The sequence below is a fragment of the Triturus cristatus genome, chromosome 4_2 (genome assembly GCF_964204655.1).
Source record: "Triturus cristatus chromosome 4_2, aTriCri1.1, whole genome shotgun sequence".
NCBI classification, from domain to species: Eukaryota; Metazoa; Chordata; class Amphibia; order Caudata; family Salamandridae; genus Triturus; species Triturus cristatus.
Genome location: NC_140586.1, coordinates 172,205,914 through 172,221,641, shown reverse-complemented (window position 1 = coordinate 172,221,641; position 15,728 = coordinate 172,205,914).

Genomic DNA, 15,728 nt, shown 5'->3' with positions numbered 1-15,728 from the left:
CTGCATGTGAATTATCACTTTTGGAACTAAAATAAGTGTGTTTAGAGTCATTTTAATGGCTGAAATTGGTCGAAATAGCAGCTTCTGAGTAGGAGAAAAAGGCTGTAAAAATGGCACTTTTGGTCACATTGAGGCTTTAAAAAGTAGTTATTCAACATGAGGCACAATCCAAATGATATTTTGAATCAATTTTTCTACAGTCCAAAAAATCAATTTTCTGATGAAAAACGATGACCCGTGACATGTCGAACTTTCTCCAGATGGTCAGAAATGGTTATTTTTTGATGTTTTATTTTTTGACTGTTAATTACTACTGCATGTGAATTATCACTTTTGGAACTGAAATAAGTGTGTTTAGAGTCATTTTAATGCCTGAAATTGGTCAATATAGAAGCTTCTGAGTAGGAGCAAAAGGCTGTAAAAATGGCAACTTTGGTCACATTGAGGCTTTAAAAAGTAGTTATTCAACACGAGGCCCAATTCAAATGACATTTTGAATCAATTTTTCCACAGTCCAAAAAATCAATTTTCTGATGAAAAATGATGACCCGTGACCTGTCGAACTTTCTCCAGATGGTCAGAAATGGTAATTTTTTTAAGTTTTATTTTTTGACTGTAAATGACTACTGCATGTGAATTATCACTTTTGGAACTCAAATAAGTGTGTTTAGAGTCATTTTAATGCCTGAAATTGGTCGAAATAGAAGCTTCTGAATAGGAGAAAAAGGCTGTAAAAATGGCAATTTTGGTCACATTGGGGCTTTAAAAAGTAGTTATTCAACACGAGGCCCAATCCAATTGACATTTTGAATCAATTTTTCTACAGTCCAAAAAATCAATTTTCTGATGAAAAACGATGACCCGTGACCTGTTGAACTTTCTCCAGATGGTCAGAAATGGTAATTTTTTAATGTTTTATTTTTTGACTGTAAATGACTCCTGCATGTGAATTATCACTTTTGGAACTAAAACAAGTGTGTTTAGAGTCATTTTAATGCCTGAAATTGGTCAAAATAGAAGCTTCTGAGTAGGAGAAAAAGGCTGTAAAAATAGCAATTTTGGTCACATTGGGGCTTTAAAAAGTAGTTTATCAACACGAGGCTCAATCCAATTGACATTTTGAATCAAGTTTTTCTACAGTCCAAAAAATCAATTTTCTGATAAAAAACGATGACCCGTGACCTGTCGAACTTTCTCCAGATGGTCAGAAATGGTAATTTTTTAATGTTTTATGTTTTTGACTGTAAATGACTACTGCATGTGAATTATCACTTTTGGAACTAAAATAGGTGTGTTTAGAGTCATTTTATTGCCTGAAATTGGTCGAACTAGAAGCTTCTGAGTAGGAGAAAAATGCTGTAAAAATGGCAATTTTGATCACATTGAGGCTTTAAAAAGTAGTTATACAACACGAGGCCCAATCCAAATGACATTTTGAATCAATTTTTCTACCATCCAAAAAATCAATTTTCTGATGAAAAACGGTGACCCGTGACCTGTTGAACTTTCTCCAGATGGTCAGAAATGGTAATTTTTTAATGTTTTTTTTATTACTGTAAATGACTACTGCATGTGAATTATCACTTTTGGAACTAAAATAAGTGTGTTTAGAGTCGTTTTAATGCCTGAAATTGGTGGAAATAGCAGCTTCTGAGTAGGAGAAAAAAGCTGCAAAAATGGCAATTTTGGTCACAGTGAGGCTTTAAAAAGTAGTTATTCAACACGAGGCCCAATCCAAATGACATTTTGAATCGATTTTTCTACAGTCCAAAAAATCAACTTTCTGATGAAAAACGATGACCCGTGACCAGTCGAACTTTCTCCAGATGGTCAGAAATGGTAATTTTTTGATGTTTAAATTTTTTTTACTGTAAATGACTATTGCATGTGAATTATCACTTTTGGAACTAAAATAAGTGTGTTTAGAGTCATTTTAATGGCTGAAATTGGTCGAAATAGCTTCTGAGTAGGAGAACAAGGCTGTAAAAATGGCACTTTTGGTCACATTGAGGCTTTAAAAAGTAGTTATTCAACATGAGGCACAATCCAAATGATATTTTGAATCAATTTTTCTACAGTCCAAAAAATCAATTTTCTGATGAAAAACGATGACCCGTGACCTGTCGAACTTTCTCCAGATGGTCAGAAATGGTTATTTGTTGATGTTTTATTTTTTGACTGTTAATTACTACTGCATGTGAATTATCACTTTTGGAACTGAAATAAGTGTGTTTAGAGTCATTTTAATGCCTGAAATTGGTCGAAATAGAAGCTTCTGAGTAGGAGAAAAAGGCTGTAAAAATGGCAATTTTGGTCACATTGGGGCTTTAAAAAGTAGTTATTCAACACGAGGCCCAATCCAAATGACATTTTGAATCAATTTTTCTACAGTCCAAAAAATCAATTTTCTGATGAAAAACGATGACCCGTGACCTGTTGAACTTTCTCCAGATGGTCAGAAATGGTAATTTTTTTAATGTTTTATTTTTTGACTGTAAATGACTACTGCATGTGAATTATCACTTTTGGAACTAAAATAAGTGTGTTTAGAGTCATTTTAATGGCTGAAATTGGTCGAAATAGCAGCTTCTGAGTAGGAGAAAAAGGCTGTAAAAATGGCACTTTTGGTCACATTGAGGCTTTAAAAAGTAGTTATTCAACATGAGGCACAATCCAAATGATATTTTGAATCAATTTTTCTACAGTCCAAAAAATCAATTTTCTGATGAAAAACGATGACCCGTGACATGTCGAACTTTCTCCAGATGGTCAGAAATGGTTATTTTTTGATGTTTTATTTTTTGACTGTTAATTACTACTGCATGTGAATTATCACTTTTGGAACTGAAATAAGTGTGTTTAGAGTCATTTTAATGCCTGAAATTGGTCAATATAGAAGCTTCTGAGTAGGAGCAAAAGGCTGTAAAAATGGCAACTTTGGTCACATTGAGGCTTTAAAAAGTAGTTATTCAACACGAGGCCCAATTCAAATGACATTTTGAATCAATTTTTCCACAGTCCAAAAAATCAATTTTCTGATGAAAAATGATGACCCGTGACCTGTCGAACTTTCTCCAGATGGTCAGAAATGGTAATTTTTTTAAGTTTTATTTTTTGACTGTAAATGACTACTGCATGTGAATTATCACTTTTGGAACTCAAATAAGTGTGTTTAGAGTCATTTTAATGCCTGAAATTGGTCGAAATAGAAGCTTCTGAGTAGGAGAAAAAGGCTGTAAAAATGGCAATTTTGGTCACATTGGGGCTTTAAAAAGTAGTTATTCAACACGAGGCCCAATCCAATTGACATTTTGAATCAATTTTTCTACAGTCCAAAAAATCAATTTTCTGATGAAAAACGATGACCCGTGACCTGTTGAACTTTCTCCAGATGGTCAGAAATGGTAATTTTTTAATGTTTTATTTTTTGACTGTAAATGACTCCTGCATGTGAATTATCACTTTTGGAACTAAAACAAGTGTGTTTAGAGTTATTTTAATGGCTGAATTGGTTGAAATAGAAGCTTCTGAGTAGGAGAAAAAGGCTGTAAAAATGGCAATTTTGGTCACATTGAGGCTTTAAAAAGTAGTTATTCAACACGAGGCCCAATCCAAATGACATTTTGAATCAATTTTTCTACAGTCCAAAAAATCAATTTTCTGATGAAAAACGATGACCCGTGACCTGTTGAACTTTCTCCAGATGGTCAGAAATGCTAATTTCTTAATGTTTTATTTTTTGACTGTAAATGACTACTGCATGTGAATTATCACTTTTGGAACTAAAATAAGTGTGTTTAGAGTCATTTTAATGGCTGAAATTGGTCGAAATAGAAGCTTCTGAGTAGGAGAAAAAGGCTGTAAAAATGGCAATTTTGGTCACATTGAGGCTTTAAAAAGTAGTTATTCAGCATGAGGCACAATCCAAATGAAATTTTGAATCAATTTTTCTACAGTCCAAAAAAATCAATTTTCCGATGAAAAACGATGACCAGTGACCTGTTGAACTTTCTCCAGATGGTCAGAAATGGTAATTTTTTTAATGTTTTATTTTTTGACTGTAAATGACTACTGCATGTGAATTATCACTTTTGGAACTAAAATAAGTGTGTTTAGAGTCATTTTAATGCCTGAAATTGGTCAAAATAGAAGCTTCTGAGTAGGAGAAAAAGGCTGTAAAAATAGCAATTTTGGTCACATTGGGGCTTTAAAAAGTAGTTTATCAACACGAGGCTCAATCCAATTGACATTTTGAATCAAGTTTTTCTACAGTCCAAAAAATCAATTTTCTGATAAAAAACGATGACCCGTGACCTGTCGAACTTTCTCCAGATGGTCAGAAATGGTAATTTTTTAATGTTTTATGTTTTTGACTGTAAATGACTACTGCATGTGAATTATCACTTTTGGAACTAAAATAGGTGTGTTTAGAGTCATTTTATTGCCTGAAATTGGTCGAACTAGAAGCTTCTGAGTAGGAGAAAAAGGCTGTAAAAATGGCAATTTTGATCACATTGAGGCTTTAAAAAGTAGTTATACAACACGAGGCCCAATCCAAATGACATTTTGAATCAATTTTTCTACCATCCAAAAAATCAATTTTCTGATAAAAAACGATGACCCGTGACCTGTCGAACTTTCTCCAGATGGTCAGAAATGGTAATTTTTTAATGTTTTATGTTTTTGACTGTAAATGACTACTGCATGTGAATTATCACTTTTGGAACTAAAATAGGTGTGTTTAGAGTCATTTTATTGCCTGAAATTGGTCGAACTAGAAGCTTCTGAGTAGGAGAAAAAGGCTGCAAAAATGGCAATTTTGGTCACAGTGAGGCTTTAAAAAGTAGTTATTCAACACGAGGCCCAATCCAAATGACATTTTGAATCGATTTTTCTACAGTCCAAAAAATCAACTTTCTGATGAAAAACGATGACCCGTGACCAGTCGAACTTTCTCCAGATGGTCAGAAATGATAATTTTTTGATGTTTAAAGTTTTTTTTTTACTGTAAATGACTATTGCATGTGAATTATCACTTTTGGAACTAAAATAAGTGTGTTTAGAGTTATTTTAATGCCTGAAATTGGTCGAAATAGAACCTTCTGAGTAGGAGAAAAAGGCTGCAAAAATGGCAATTTTGGTCACAGTGAGGCTTTAAAAAGTAGTTATTCAACACGAGGCCCAATCCAAATGACATTTTGAATCAATTTTTCTACAGTCCAAAAAACTCAATTTTCTGATGAAAAATGATGACCCGTGACCTGTTGAACTTTCTCCAGATGGTCAGAAATGGTAATTTTTTTAATGTTTTATTTTTTGACTGTAAATGACTACTGCATGTGAATTATCACTTTTGGAACTAAAATAAGTGTGTTTAGAGTCATTTTAATGGCTGAAATTGGTCGAAATAGCAGCTTCTGAGTAGGAGAAAAAGGCTGTAAAAATGGCACTTTTGGTCACATTGAGGCTTGAAAAAGTAGTTATTCAACATGAGGCACAATCCAAATGATATTTTGAATCAATTTTTCTACAGTCCAAAAAATCAATTTTCTGATGAAAAACGATGACCCGTGACCTGTCGAACTTTCTCCAGATGGTCAGAAATGGTTATTTTTTGATGTTTTATTTTTTGACTGTTAATTACTACTGCATGTGAATTATCACTTTTGGAACTGAAATAAGTGTGTTTAGAGTCATTTTAATGCCTGAAATTGGTCGAAATAGAAGCTTCTGAGTAGGAGAAAAAGGCTGTAAAAATGGCAATTTTGGTCACATTGGGGCTTTAAAAAGTAGTTATTCAACACGAGGCCCAATCCAAATGACATTTTGAATCAATTTTTCTACAGTCCAAAAAATCAATTTTCTGATGAAAAACGATGAACCATGACCTGTCGAACTTTCTCCAGATGGTCAGAAATGGTAATTTTTTAATGTTTTATTTTTTGACTGTAAATGACTACTGCATGTGAATTATCACTTTTGGAACTAAAATAAGTGTGTTTAGAGACATTTTATTGCCTGAAATTGGTCGGAATAGAAGCTTCTCAGTAGGAGAAAAAGGCTGTAAAAATGGCAATTTTGATCACATTGAGGCTTTAAAAAGTAGTTATTCAACACGAGGCCCAATCCAAATGACATTTTGAATCAATTTTTCTACAGTCCAAAAAATCAATTTTCTGATAAAAACGATGACCCGTGACCTGTTGAACTTTCTCCAGATGGTCAGAAATGGTAATTTTTTTAATGTTTTATTTTTTGACTGTAAATGACTACTGCATGTGAATTATCACTTTTGGAACTAAAATAAGTGTGTTTAGAGTCATTTTAATGGCTGAAATTGGTCGAAATAGCAGCTTCTGAGTAGGAGAAAAAGGCTGTAAAAATGGCACTTTTGGTCACATTGAGGCTTTAAAAAGTAGTTATTCAACATGAGGCACAATCCAAATGATATTTTGAATCAATTTTTCTACAGTCCAAAAAATCAATTTTCTGATGAAAAACGATGACCCGTGACCTGTCGAACTTTCTCGAGATGGTCAGAAATGGTAATTTTTTAATGTTTTATTTTTTGACTGTAAATGACTACTGCATGTGAATTATCACTTTTGGAACTAAAATAAGTGTGTTTAGAGACATTTTATTGCCTGAAATTGGTCGGAACAGAAGCTTCTCAGTAGGAGAAAAAGGCTGTAAAAATGGCAATTTTGATCACATTGAGGCTTTAAAAAGTAGTGATTCAACACGAGGCCCAATCCAAATGACATTTTGAATCAATTTTTCTACAGTCCAAAAAATCAATTTTCTGATAAAAACGATGACCCTTGACCTGTTGAACTTTCTCCAGATGGTCAGAAATGGTTATTTTTTTATGTTTTATTTTTTGACTGGTAATTACTACTGCATGTGAATTATCACTTTTGGAACTAAAATAAGTGTGTTTAGAGTCATTTTAATGCCTGAAATTGGTCAATATAGAAGCTTCTGAGTAGGAGCAAAAGTCTGTAAAAATGGCAACTTTGGTCACATTGAGGCTTTAAAAAGTAGTTATTCAACACGAGGCCCAATTCAAATGACATTTTGAATCAATTTTTCCACAGTCCAAAAAATCAATTTTCTGATGAAAAATGATGACCCGTGACCTGTCGAACTTTCTCCAGATGGTCAGAAATGGTAATTTTTTTAAGTTTTATTTTTTGACTGTAAATGACTACTGCATGTGAATTATCACTTTTGGAACTCAAATAAGTGTGTTTAGAGTCATTTTAATGCCTGAAATTGGTCGAAATAGAAGCTTCTGAGTAGGAGAAAAAGGCTGTAAAAATGGCAATTTTGGTCACATTGGGGCTTTAAAAAGTAGTTATTCAACACGAGGCCCAATCCAATTGACATTTTGAATCAATTTTTCTACAGTCCAAAAAATCAATTTTCTGATGAAAAACGATGACCCGTGACCTGTTGAACTTTCTCCAGATGGTCAGAAATGGTAATTTTTTAATGTTTTATTTTTTGACTGTAAATGACTCCTGCATGTGAATTATCACTTTTGGAACTAAAACAAGTGTGTTTAGAGTTATTTTAATGGCTGAATTGGTTGAAATAGAAGCTTCTGAGTAGGAGAAAAAGGCTGTAAAAATGGCAATTTTGGTCACATTGAGGCTTTAAAAAGTAGTTATTCAACACGAGGCCCAATCCAAATGACATTTTGAATCAATTTTTCTACAGTCCAAAAAATCAATTTTCTGATGAAAAACGATGACCCGTGACCTGTTGAACTTTCTCCAGATGGTCAGAAATGCTAATTTCTTAATGTTTTATTTTTTGACTGTAAATGACTACTGCATGTGAATTATCACTTTTGGAACTAAAATAAGTGTGTTTAGAGTCATTTTAATGGCTGAAATTGGTCGAAATAGAAGCTTCTGAGTAGGAGAAAAAGGCTGTAAAAATGGCAATTTTGGTCACATTGAGGCTTTAAAAAGTAGTTATTCAGCATGAGGCACAATCCAAATGAAATTTTGAATCAATTTTTCTACAGTCCAAAAAAATCAATTTTCTGATGAAAAACGATGACCCGTGACCTGTTGAACTTTCTCCAGATGGTCAGAAATGGTAATTTTTTTAATGTTTTATTTTTTGACTGTAAATGACTACTGCATGTGAATTATCACTTTTGGAACTAAAATAAGTGTGTTTAGAGTCATTTTAATGCCTGAAATTGGTCAAAATAGAAGCTTCTGAGTAGGAGAAAAAGGCTGTAAAAATAGCAATTTTGGTCACATTGGGGCTTTAAAAAGTAGTTATTCAACACGAGGCCCAATCCAATTGACATTTTGAATCAAGTTTTTCTACAGTCCAAAAAATCAATTTTCTGATGAAAAACGATGACCCGTGACCTGTTGAACTTTCTCCAGATGGTCAGAAATTCTAATTTCTTAATGTTTTATTTTTTGACTGTAAATGACTACTGCATGTGAATTATCACTTTTGGAACTAAAATAAGTGTGTTTAGAGTCATTTTAATGGCTGAAATTGGTCGAAATAGAAGCTTCTGGGTAGGAGAAAAAGGCTGTAAAAATGGCAATTTTGGTCACATTGAGGCTTTAAAAAGTAGTTATACAACACGAGGCCCAATCCAAATGACATTTTGAATACATTTTTCTACCATCCAAAAAATCAATTTTCTGATGAAAAACGATGACCCGTGACCTGTTGAACTTTCTCCAGATGGTCAGAAATGGTTATTTTTTAATGTTTTTTTTTTTACTGTAAATGACTACTGCATGTGAATTATCACTTTTGGAACTAAAATAAGTGTGTTTAGAGTCGTTTTAATGCCTGAAATTGGTGGAAATAGCAGCTTCTGAGTAGGAGAAAAAGGCTGCAAAAATGGCAATTTTGGTCACAGTGAGGCTTTAAAAAGTAGTTATTCAACACGAGGCCCAATCCAAATGACATTTTGAATCGATTTTTCTACAGTCCAAAAAATCAACTTTCTGATGAAAAACGATGACCCGTGACCAGTCGAACTTTCTCCAGATGGTCAGAAATGATAATTTTTTGATGTTTAAATTTTTTTTTACTGTAAATGACTATTCCATGTGAATTATCACTTTTGGAACTAAAATAAGTGTGTTTAGAGTTATTTTAATGCCTGAAATTGGTTGAAATAGAAGCTTCTGAGAAGGAGAAAAAGGCTGCAAAAATGGCAATTTTGGTCACAGTGAGGCTTTAAAAAGTAGTTATTCAACACGAGGCCCAATCCAAATGACATTTTGAATCAATTTTTCTACAGTCCAAAAAACTCAATTTTCTGATGAAAAATGATGACCCGTGACCTGTTGAACTTTCTCCAGATGGTCAGAAATGGTAATTTTTTTAATGTTTTATTTTTTGACTGTAAATGACTACTGCATGTGAATTATCACTTTTGGAACTAAAATAAGTGTGTTTAGAGTCATTTTAATGGCTGAAATTGGTCGAAATAGCAGCTTCTGAGTAGGAGAAAAAGGCTGTAAAAATGGCACTTTTGGTCACATTGAGGCTTGAAAAAGTAGTTATTCAACATGAGGCACAATCCAAATGATATTTTGAATCAATTTTTCTACAGTCCAAAAAATCAATTTTCTGATGAAAAACGATGACCCGTGACCTGTCGAACTTTCTCCAGATGGTCAGAAATGGTTATTTTTTGATGTTTTATTTTTTGACTGTTAATTACTACTGCATGTGAATTATCACTTTTGGAACTGAAATAAGTGTGTTTAGAGTCATTTTAATGGCTGAAATTGGTCGAAATAGCAGCTTCTGAGTAGGAGAAAAAGGCTGTAAAAATGGCACTTTTGGTCACATTGAGGCTTTAAAAAGTAGTTATTCAACATGAGGCACAATCCAAATGATATTTTGAATCAATTTTTCTACAGTCCAAAAAATCAATTTTCTGATGAAAAACGATGACCCGTGACCTGTCGAACTTTCTCGAGATGGTCAGAAATGGTAATTTTTTAATGTTTTATTTTTTGACTGTAAATGACTACTGCATGTGAATTATCACTTTTGGAACTAAAATAAGTGTGTTTAGAGACATTTTATTGCCTGAAATTGGTCGGAACAGAAGCTTCTCAGTAGGAGAAAAAGGCTGTAAAAATGGCAATTTTGATCACATTGAGGCTTTAAAAAGTAGTGATTCAACACGAGGCCCAATCCAAATGACATTTTGAATCAATTTTTCTACAGTCCAAAAAATCAATTTTCTGATAAAAACGATGACCCTTGACCTGTTGAACTTTCTCCAGATGGTCAGAAATGGTTATTTTTTTATGTTTTATTTTTTGACTGGTAATTACTACTGCATGTGAATTATCACTTTTGGAACTAAAATAAGTGTGTTTAGAGTCATTTTAATGCCTGAAATTGGTCAATATAGAAGCTTCTGAGTAGGAGCAAAAGTCTGTAAAAATGGCAACTTTGGTCACATTGAGGCTTTAAAAAGTAGTTATTCAACACGAGGCCCAATTCAAATGACATTTTGAATCAATTTTTCCACAGTCCAAAAAATCAATTTTCTGATGAAAAATGATGACCCGTGACCTGTCGAACTTTCTCCAGATGGTCAGAAATGGTAATTTTTTTAAGTTTTATTTTTTGACTGTAAATGACTACTGCATGTGAATTATCACTTTTGGAACTCAAATAAGTGTGTTTAGAGTCATTTTAATGCCTGAAATTGGTCGAAATAGAAGCTTCTGAGTAGGAGAAAAAGGCTGTAAAAATGGCAATTTTGGTCACATTGGGGCTTTAAAAAGTAGTTATTCAACACGAGGCCCAATCCAATTGACATTTTGAATCAATTTTTCTACAGTCCAAAAAATCAATTTTCTGATGAAAAACGATGACCCGTGACCTGTTGAACTTTCTCCAGATGGTCAGAAATGGTAATTTTTTAATGTTTTATTTTTTGACTGTAAATGACTCCTGCATGTGAATTATCACTTTTGGAACTAAAACAAGTGTGTTTAGAGTTATTTTAATGGCTGAATTGGTTGAAATAGAAGCTTCTGAGTAGGAGAAAAAGGCTGTAAAAATGGCAATTTTGGTCACATTGAGGCTTTAAAAAGTAGTTATTCAACACGAGGCCCAATCCAAATGACATTTTGAATCAATTTTTCTACAGTCCAAAAAATCAATTTTCTGATGAAAAACGATGACCCGTGACCTGTTGAACTTTCTCCAGATGGTCAGAAATGCTAATTTCTTAATGTTTTATTTTTTGACTGTAAATGACTACTGCATGTGAATTATCACTTTTGGAACTAAAATAAGTGTGTTTAGAGTCATTTTAATGGCTGAAATTGGTCGAAATAGAAGCTTCTGAGTAGGAGAAAAAGGCTGTAAAAATGGCAATTTTGGTCACATTGAGGCTTTAAAAAGTAGTTATTCAGCATGAGGCACAATCCAAATGAAATTTTGAATCAATTTTTCTACAGTCCAAAAAAATCAATTTTCTGATGAAAAACGATGACCAGTGACCTGTTGAACTTTCTCCAGATGGTCAGAAATGGTAATTTTTTTAATGTTTTATTTTTTGACTGTAAATGACTACTGCATGTGAATTATCACTTTTGGAACTAAAATAAGTGTGTTTAGAGTCATTTTAATGCCTGAAATTGGTCAAAATAGAAGCTTCTGAGTAGGAGAAAAAGGCTGTAAAAATAGCAATTTTGGTCACATTGGGGCTTTAAAAAGTAGTTTATCAACACGAGGCTCAATCCAATTGACATTTTGAATCAAGTTTTTCTACAGTCCAAAAAATCAATTTTCTGATAAAAAACGATGACCCGTGACCTGTCGAACTTTCTCCAGATGGTCAGAAATGGTAATTTTTTAATGTTTTATGTTTTTGACTGTAAATGACTACTGCATGTGAATTATCACTTTTGGAACTAAAATAGGTGTGTTTAGAGTCATTTTATTGCCTGAAATTGGTCGAACTAGAAGCTTCTGAGTAGGAGAAAAAGGCTGTAAAAATGGCAATTTTGATCACATTGAGGCTTTAAAAAGTAGTTATACAACACGAGGCCCAATCCAAATGACATTTTGAATCAATTTTTCTACCATCCAAAAAATCAATTTTCTGATAAAAAACGATGACCCGTGACCTGTCGAACTTTCTCCAGATGGTCAGAAATGGTAATTTTTTAATGTTTTATCTTTTTGACTGTAAATGACTACTGCATGTGAATTATCACTTTTGGAACTAAAATAGGTGTGTTTAGAGTCATTTTATTGCCTGAAATTGGTCGAACTAGAAGCTTCTGAGTAGGAGAAAAAGGCTGCAAAAATGGCAATTTTGGTCACAGTGAGGCTTTAAAAAGTAGTTATTCAACACGAGGCCCAATCCAAATGACATTTTGAATCGATTTTTCTACAGTCCAAAAAATCAACTTTCTGATGAAAAACGATGACCCGTGACCAGTCGAACTTTCTCCAGATGGTCAGAAATGATAATTTTTTGATGTTTAAAGTTTTTTTTTTACTGTAAATGACTATTGCATGTGAATTATCACTTTTGGAACTAAAATAAGTGTGTTTAGAGTTATTTTAATGCCTGAAATTGGTCGAAATAGAACCTTCTGAGTAGGAGAAAAAGGCTGCAAAAATGGCAATTTTGGTCACAGTGAGGCTTTAAAAAGTAGTTATTCAACACGAGGCCCAATCCAAATGACATTTTGAATCAATTTTTCTACAGTCCAAAAAACTCAATTTTCTGATGAAAAATGATGACCCGTGACCTGTTGAACTTTCTCCAGATGGTCAGAAATGGTAATTTTTTTAATGTTTTATTTTTTGACTGTAAATGACTACTGCATGTGAATTATCACTTTTGGAACTAAAATAAGTGTGTTTAGAGTCATTTTAATGGCTGAAATTGGTCGAAATAGCAGCTTCTGAGTAGGAGAAAAAGGCTGTAAAAATGGCACTTTTGGTCACATTGAGGCTTGAAAAAGTAGTTATTCAACATGAGGCACAATCCAAATGATATTTTGAATCAATTTTTCTACAGTCCAAAAAATCAATTTTCTGATGAAAAACGATGACCCGTGACCTGTCGAACTTTCTCCAGATGGTCAGAAATGGTTATTTTTTGATGTTTTATTTTTTGACTGTTAATTACTACTGCATGTGAATTATCACTTTTGGAACTGAAATAAGTGTGTTTAGAGTCATTTTAATGCCTGAAATTGGTCGAAATAGAAGCTTCTGAGTAGGAGAAAAAGGCTGTAAAAATGGCAATTTTGGTCACATTGGGGCTTTAAAAAGTAGTTATTCAACACGAGGCCCAATCCAAATGACATTTTGAATCAATTTTTCTACAGTCCAAAAAATCAATTTTCTGATGAAAAACGATGAACCATGACCTGTCGAACTTTCTCCAGATGGTCAGAAATGGTAATTTTTTAATGTTTTATTTTTTGACTGTAAATGACTACTGCATGTGAATTATCACTTTTGGAACTAAAATAAGTGTGTTTAGAGACATTTTATTGCCTGAAATTGGTCGGAATAGAAGCTTCTCAGTAGGAGAAAAAGGCTGTAAAAATGGCAATTTTGATCACATTGAGGCTTTAAAAAGTAGTTATTCAACACGAGGCCCAATCCAAATGACATTTTGAATCAATTTTTCTACAGTCCAAAAAATCAATTTTCTGATAAAAACGATGACCCGTGACCTGTTGAACTTTCTCCAGATGGTCAGAAATGGTAATTTTTTTAATGTTTTATTTTTTGACTGTAAATGACTACTGCATGTGAATTATCACTTTTGGAACTAAAATAAGTGTGTTTAGAGTCATTTTAATGGCTGAAATTGGTCGAAATAGCAGCTTCTGAGTAGGAGAAAAAGGCTGTAAAAATGGCACTTTTGGTCACATTGAGGCTTTAAAAAGTAGTTATTCAACATGAGGCACAATCCAAATGATATTTTGAATCAATTTTTCTACAGTCCAAAAAATCAATTTTCTGATGAAAAACGATGACCCGTGACCTGTCGAACTTTCTCGAGATGGTCAGAAATGGTAATTTTTTAATGTTTTATTTTTTGACTGTAAATGACTACTGCATGTGAATTATCACTTTTGGAACTAAAATAAGTGTGTTTAGAGACATTTTATTGCCTGAAATTGGTCGGAACAGAAGCTTCTCAGTAGGAGAAAAAGGCTGTAAAAATGGCAATTTTGATCACATTGAGGCTTTAAAAAGTAGTGATTCAACACGAGGCCCAATCCAAATGACATTTTGAATCAATTTTTCTACAGTCCAAAAAATCAATTTTCTGATAAAAACGATGACCCTTGACCTGTTGAACTTTCTCCAGATGGTCAGAAATGGTTATTTTTTTATGTTTTATTTTTTGACTGGTAATTACTACTGCATGTGAATTATCACTTTTGGAACTAAAATAAGTGTGTTTAGAGTCATTTTAATGCCTGAAATTGGTCAATATAGAAGCTTCTGAGTAGGAGCAAAAGTCTGTAAAAATGGCAACTTTGGTCACATTGAGGCTTTAAAAAGTAGTTATTCAACACGAGGCCCAATTCAAATGACATTTTGAATCAATTTTTCCACAGTCCAAAAAATCAATTTTCTGATGAAAAATGATGACCCGTGACCTGTCGAACTTTCTCCAGATGGTCAGAAATGGTAATTTTTTTAAGTTTTATTTTTTGACTGTAAATGACTACTGCATGTGAATTATCACTTTTGGAACTCAAATAAGTGTGTTTAGAGTCATTTTAATGCCTGAAATTGGTCGAAATAGAAGCTTCTGAGTAGGAGAAAAAGGCTGTAAAAATGGCAATTTTGGTCACATTGGGGCTTTAAAAAGTAGTTATTCAACACGAGGCCCAATCCAATTGACATTTTGAATCAATTTTTCTACAGTCCAAAAAATCAATTTTCTGATGAAAAACGATGACCCGTGACCTGTTGAACTTTCTCCAGATGGTCAGAAATGGTAATTTTTTAATGTTTTATTTTTTGACTGTAAATGACTCCTGCATGTGAATTATCACTTTTGGAACTAAAACAAGTGTGTTTAGAGTTATTTTAATGGCTGAATTGGTTGAAATAGAAGCTTCTGAGTAGGAGAAAAAGGCTGTAAAAATGGCAATTTTGGTCACATTGAGGCTTTAAAAAGTAGTTATTCAACACGAGGCCCAATCCAAATGACATTTTGAATCAATTTTTCTACAGTCCAAAAAATCAATTTTCTGATGAAAAACGATGACCCGTGACCTGTTGAACTTTCTCCAGATGGTCAGAAATGCTAATTTCTTAATGTTTTATTTTTTGACTGTAAATGACTACTGCATGTGAATTATCACTTTTGGAACTAAAATAAGTGTGTTTAGAGTCATTTTAATGGCTGAAATTGGTCGAAATAGAAGCTTCTGAGTAGGAGAAAAAGGCTGTAAAAATGGCAATTTTGGTCACATTGAGGCTTTAAAAAGTAGTTATTCAGCATGAGGCACAATCCAAATGAAATTTTGAATCAATTTTTCTACAGTCCAAAAAAATCAATTTTCTGATGAAAAACGATGACCCGTGACCTGTTGAACTTTCTCCAGATGGTCAGAAATGGTAATTTTTTTAATGTTTTATTTTTTGACTGTAAATGACTACTGCATGTGAATTATCACTTTTGGAACTAAAATAAGTGTGTTTAGAGTCAT